The sequence below is a fragment of the Propithecus coquereli genome, unplaced genomic scaffold (genome assembly GCF_000956105.1).
Source record: "Propithecus coquereli isolate 6110/MARCELLA unplaced genomic scaffold, Pcoq_1.0 Scaffold918, whole genome shotgun sequence".
In the NCBI taxonomy this organism is placed as follows: domain Eukaryota; kingdom Metazoa; phylum Chordata; class Mammalia; order Primates; family Indriidae; genus Propithecus; species Propithecus coquereli.
The window spans coordinates 1-6607 of NW_012155485.1; the positions used below are offsets into that span (position 1 = coordinate 1).

General features: G+C 35.4%; 1 pseudogene; it reads right to left on the reverse strand.

Annotated features, from left to right (window-relative positions):
- Window positions 1–3775: 3775 nt before the first annotated feature.
- The window catches only part of LOC105826785, a 32167-nt pseudogene continuing 29335 nt past the window's right edge, over window positions 3776–6607 (reverse strand).

Here is a 6607-nt window from a genome sequence, read left to right on the forward strand (position 1 = left end):
GATACCAAAGCCAGGATATGACAAAACAATGAGAATAAAAAAAAACTACAGAACAATATTCCTTATGAACATCTATGTAAAAATTCTCAATATAATACTAGCAAACAGAATTCAACAGCATATCAAAAAAATAACCCACCATGATCGAGGGACTTCATCCCAGGAAAGCAAGGATGGTTCAACATAGGTAATTCAATAAATATGATATACCACATAAATGGAAGCAAAAAAAAAAGACCATATGATCATCTCAATAGATGCAGAAACATCAGTCAACAAAATTCAGCACACTTTCATGATAAAAACCCTCAACAAGCTAGGCATACAAGGAATATATCTCAAAGTTATGAAAGGAATATATGACAAACCCACAGCCAACATCATACCGAATGGGAAAATGTTGAAAGTATTCTCCCTAGGAACCAGAACAAGAAAGGGTGCCCATTATCACCACTTCTATTCAACATAATACAAGAAGTCCTAGCCAGAGCAATCAGACAAGAGAAAGAAATAACATGTATCTAAACCAGGAAAGAGGAGATCAAACTATCACTGATGATATGTTCTTGATGATATAATCTTGTATCTAGAAAATCCCAAAGACTCCACCAAGGCACTCTTGGAATTCATAAATAAATTTAACACTCTTAGGTTACAAATGTAATGTACACAAATCAGTAGTATTTCTATATACCAATAATAGTCAAGCTGAGAGTTAAGGCAAAGACTCAATATCATTCACAATAGGCACAAAGAAAATAAAATATTTAGGCATATACTTAACCAAGAATATGAAAGATCTCTATAAAAAGAACTATGACACACCGAGGAAAGAAATTGCAGATGATAGAAACAAATGAAAAAACATATCATGCTTATGGATTGGTAGAATCAACATTATTAAAATGTCCATACGTTTTAACAGATTCAATGTGATTTACAGATTCAATGTAATCCCCATCAAAATACTAATGTCATATTTCACAGATCTAGAAAAATAATTCCATGGTTTGTTTGGAATCAATAAAAGAGCCCAAATAGCCAAAGCAATCTTAAGCAAAAAGAACAAATCCAGAGGCATCACGTTACCAGACTTTAAATTATATTACGAGGCCATAGTAACAAAATCAGCATCGTATTGGTACAAAAATGGAGACATAGGCCAATGGAACAGAACAGAGAACCCAGATATAAAACCATCTACCACAAACAACTGATCTTCAACAAAGCAGACAGAAACACACGCTGGGGAAAAGAAGCCCTATTTAAAAAATTGGTGCTGGGAAAATTGGATAGCCACATGCAGAAGAACCCCTATATCTCTCCACTCACAAAGATTTATTGAAGATGGGCAAAAGACTGAAATGTGAGGCATGAAACCATAAAAATCATAGAATAAAATGTAGGAAAAACTCTTTTAGACATCAACATAGTCAAAGAATTCGTAACTAAGACCTCAAAGGCAATTACACAAAAACAAAGCTAAAGAAATGGGACTTGAATAAATTAAAAAGCTTCTGCACAGCAAAGGAAACAATCAATAGAGTAAATAGATCACCTACAGAATGGGAGAAAATATTCATGAACTATACATCCCATAAAGTACTATTAATACTATCCAGAATCTACAAAAAACTCAAACAAATCAGAAAAAAGGAGAAAAAAACATTAAAAAGTGGGCAAAATCCATGAAGAGAAGCTTCTTAAAAGAAGATACACAAAAGGACAACAAACATGTGAAAAAATGTTCAACATCACTAATCATCAGGGAAATGCAAATTAAAATCACAAAGACAAACAACCTTACCATTGTTAGAATGGCTATTATTAAAAGTCAAAAAATAGATGCTGGTATGGATGCAGAGAGAAAGGAATATTTACACACTGCAAATTAGTACAACCTCTATGGAAAACAGTATGGAGATTCCTCAAAGAACTAAAAGTAGATCCACCATTCAACCCAGCAATTCCACTGCTGGGTATCTGCCCAAAGGAAAAAAAGTCATTTTTGTTTCAGTTTTGTTACATTTTAATAGGTTTTTTAAAGGATTATTTTTTAGGTCTCATCAGCAACATCAAACAAAAGGTACTGAGTACGCCACAGGGTACAGAGTGCTGCCAAGCACCTTAGAAAATTTACATGACATGGAGAAAATGTGGTTCTTGCCCCTTAAGTAGCTTACAATCTGGGGAATTGACAATCTGTAGTCGTTAGAGTTGAGTGAGCAACAAAGTAATTTATTAATAAAAATTCTTCATCCCCTAGAGCTACTGTGGACTGAATCATTTTAGAATTTGGAATTAAACCAATCAAGTGATTGAAAGACAAGACTAAATTTGGTTGAGAATTCTTTCAGGTTCATATATTATTTACTAACATCCATCTAGGACACAGAATTGGCTTATCAACAACTTGAAAGTAAAGACTAGAGCGCCAGAAATGCAAGGGCTAAAACAACTTAATAGTGGTTACTTATTTTAAAAAGCAAACATTGATGGTACGACTAGGGTTATTACACTAGTTTAAAAATAGGCGAGGTACACACACTGCATTCTCCTCATGCATTGCACATTTAAAACAGTGATAAAATATGTGAGTTCTACATGTAACCCACGGAAAGCCCACCACAAGTTTTAATGTTCTGTGTATCAAATATCCACTTCATGTGTACTATGAAAGTTTTATTTATGCCTCATAAAGTCAAAAGTAATGTAAATAATCAAATTACAAAAGCTAATGACCTGCATATTTTCATACGGATGAATGTTAATACATCTAAATAGGAAATAAATGGCAATCTATCTACTTATATAAAAAAATAGAGTATCTTTCCAGATTTTGCATACTCATCACTATAAGAAGAGGCATGCAGGTTTTAAGGTTTCACAATCAGTTGTCAGAAAAACAGCAGTCATGCCTGCAGTATCTTGTTAGCATCTGACTCCATTATTTCTGGATTACATTATGTAGAAGATATTGTAAATCCATCTAAAAATTTGTAATTATCTTGAGATGGCTCCAGTGTTAACCCTACAATCAGTGTCAGAAAGAATAACAATGTGATGTAGAAGTACAGCTAATCAACATGACTAAAAATATGCTCATTTTCAGAAAAACAATCTGGCCATCTGGAAAATATCACAGCTACAACCTGGGGAACACTCCCATATGGGATACTGATCTGGCCAAGGCACACTATTTCTAAGCAGGAAAACTATCAGATCAGGGTGAATTTAGGTCACTTCTGAGGAGCAGCCTATAAATTTCCAGACAGACCTTCTTAGGCAGCATAGTTGGTCCAATTCCTCTCAAAGAAGTTTGATACTATTCTACCCACATCAACCCAAAGTGTGAAGTTAACTCAGACCAAAAGAGCACACTGGAGCAAAAGTGAACAAACACGTAAACTTGAGCACGTTCTTATTGCTGCATTAAGTTTGAAGATGAGCACATCCTACCCACAACAGTATTGTTCCAGGAAGCAAGGTAGGAATAGTGGTAAATTAGAAAATAGACTATTAATTGAACAATTAATAGAAAAGTAAAAACATGTTTCCAAGTCTACAATAAACCTGTATCCAAAGGAGTCTCACACGTCAGTGATGTGCTGGACTTTGAATTCTGTTGGACAGATTTGCAACAGACTCACTCTGGCCTCCTGGCACAGGTACGGCTCACTTCCTGCCTGTTGAAGGGTGAATGTGCTACACAGAGCTATGATGGTTTCTACTGAGTGGTAAAATTCACTTAAGTTCCAGGTTCCTCATGTCAAGATCACTCCTTGTGCAAAGTTTGATGTAGATGAAGATAAAGTGATTTCTTGGTCAATAATTGCAATTTCTTTCTTTTAAAGTCAGCGGGTTTCTTGCATAGTTCAACTACAATCGGCCCAGGTTTAATTTCATCCATCTTCATGAAAGCAAAACACTTGGTGCTGCTTAACCTTTTTTTAGGCTTGTAGTGTCTGAATTTGAAGAAGATAGCTGCACCTTTAGTTAATTTTTCAACATGCTTCTGAAGCTCAACGTCCACATTAAAATGAACATATGTATCTTCTTTTCTTGAAGCCACAGGAGTATCTTGCACAGGAGTTAGATCTATGCCATTCAGATCCTTTACACTAACTGTAATGTAGGGATTGATGCACTGCCTAACATCTTTCAAACCAATTTTCTCAATTCTGATGGTGAGTAACATCAATCCTGGTTCTGATGGCAACCTTGGTAATACAGTACCGGGAACTCTAGCAGGAAAAGAAGGAGGAGACTCTACTGCAGCACCACCCTCTTCTTCATCTTCTTCAAATTCCAAATTCTCGTCTTTGCAAGGTGCTAACATTCTTCTTAATGGGACAGGCTGAACATCAAATGGGAATTCTTTATTATAAGTAAGAATATTCTTTAGGATTGGTTCTAGCTTTGTCAGGTCCTCCAGTTTAAATTCTTCTTGGGATTGTGTAGACTGTAAAGCTGCACTTCATAATTCTAAGCATGTTGCAATTTTGCCTATGGTTTTCTTTTGTTCAGTGAATTCAGAATTATTGTGTTGAGATTGGGGCTCTTTTTGTACATGTCTTGCTAATATCTGATACTCGTCTATTGCCTCCACCAGCTGGCCCCAGGAGTCAAAGTCGGCACCTCTCCCGAAACTGGCACCCCAGCGCTGCAGCAGAAATTAATGTCTTTTGCAGCAATTTGGTTGGAACTGGGGACCATTATCCTAAGTGAAGTATCTCAAGAATGAAAAAACGAACACCACATGTACTCTCTAAGAATTTGGAACTAATAGATGGGCACACATGGGCACAGAGAGAAGTAAAAGTCATTGGAAATCAAGAAGGGGAGGAGAAGGAGTGCAAGGGTAAAAACCTACCTAACAGGTACAATTAATACTGTTTGGGTGATGGGCACACTAATAGCTCTGGCTTAAGCATTATAAAAGCTACCTATGTAACAAAAACATTTGTACCCTCTTAATATTTTGAAATAAAAAATAAAGAACATTGAGGTAAGAAATTGAAGAAAACACAAACAAATGGAAAGAGATCCCTTGGTCATGGATTGACAGAATTACATTTTTTTTTTTTTTTTTGAGACAGAGTCTCACTCTTTTGTCCGGGCTAGAGTGAATGCCGTGGCGTCAGCCTAGCTCACAGCAACCTCAAACTCCTGGGCTCAAGCAATCCTTCTGCCTCAGCCTCCTGAGTAGCTGGGCATGCACCACCATGCCCGGCTAATTTTTTCTGTATATTTTTAGTTGTCTGATTAATTTCTTTCTATTTTTAGTAGAGACGAGGTCTCGCTCTTGCTCAGGCTGTTTTCGAACTCCTGAGCTCAAACAATCCGCCCACCTCAGCCTCCCAGAGTGCTAGGATTACAGGTGTGAGCCACTGCGCCTGGCCAGCCAGAATTACTTTTGTTAAAATGTCCATACTACAGAAAATGATCTAGAAATTCAATACAATTCCTATCAAAATATCAAAGTCATTGTTCACAGAAATATAAAATATCTTAAAATTTATATGATACCACAAAGACCCTGAATAGCAAAAGCAATGGAGCAAAATGAACAAAGCTAGAGGCTTCACACTACTTGACTGAAATATACTACAAAGCTATAGTAACTGAAACAATATGGTACTAGCATAAAATCAGACACAGGTATTGGGGTAGAATAGAGACTCCAGAAATTATGCATTCACAGCTTACTGATTTTATACACAGTGGACAAGAAAACACATGTGGAAGATACAATCTCTTTTATAAGTTGTGCTGGCAAAACTGGATATCCATATTCAGAATGAAAAGAACCTCATCTCACACCATATACAAAAATTAACTCAAAATGCATTAAAGACTTAAATGTAAGACCTGAAACTCTGAACCTATTTCAAGAAAATGTAAGGTGATAAGATAATTTTGGGACATTGGTCTGGACAATGCTTTTTTTGGATTTAACCTCAAAAGTGCAGGTAAGAGTAAAAATTATCAAATGGGATTATTTCAAACTAAAACATTTCTACACACCAGATACAATCAACAAAATGACTAAACAACTTTTGAATGGGAGAAAATATTTGTAAAGTATGCACCTGAGAAGGGGTTAATATACTAAATATATGAGAAACTGAAATAAACGACAGAAACGAACAACTATTTCTAAATAGGCAAAAGACCTAAATATACATTTCTCAAAAGAAGACAAACAAATGGCCCATAGATATGATAAAAATCGCTCAATATCAATAATCATCAGGGAAAGGCAAATCTAACCCACTGTATCAACTCATTCATTAGAATGACTAATTAAAAAGAAAAAAAATAAATTTTGGTAAAAATGTAGAGAAAAGAAAACACTTACATTCTGCTGGTATGACTGTAAATCAGTACAGACATTATGGAAAATACTATGAAAAATTGTCAAAAAATTAAAAATAAAACTCCCATAGGACACAGGAATTGCACTATTGAGTATATAGTAAAAAATATGAAATCAGTACGTTGAAAGGTTATCTGCATACACGTGTTTATTGTAGCCCTGTTTACAATAAATAGCCAAGATATGGAATCAACCTAAGTGTCCATCATTGAATTAATGGATAAAGAA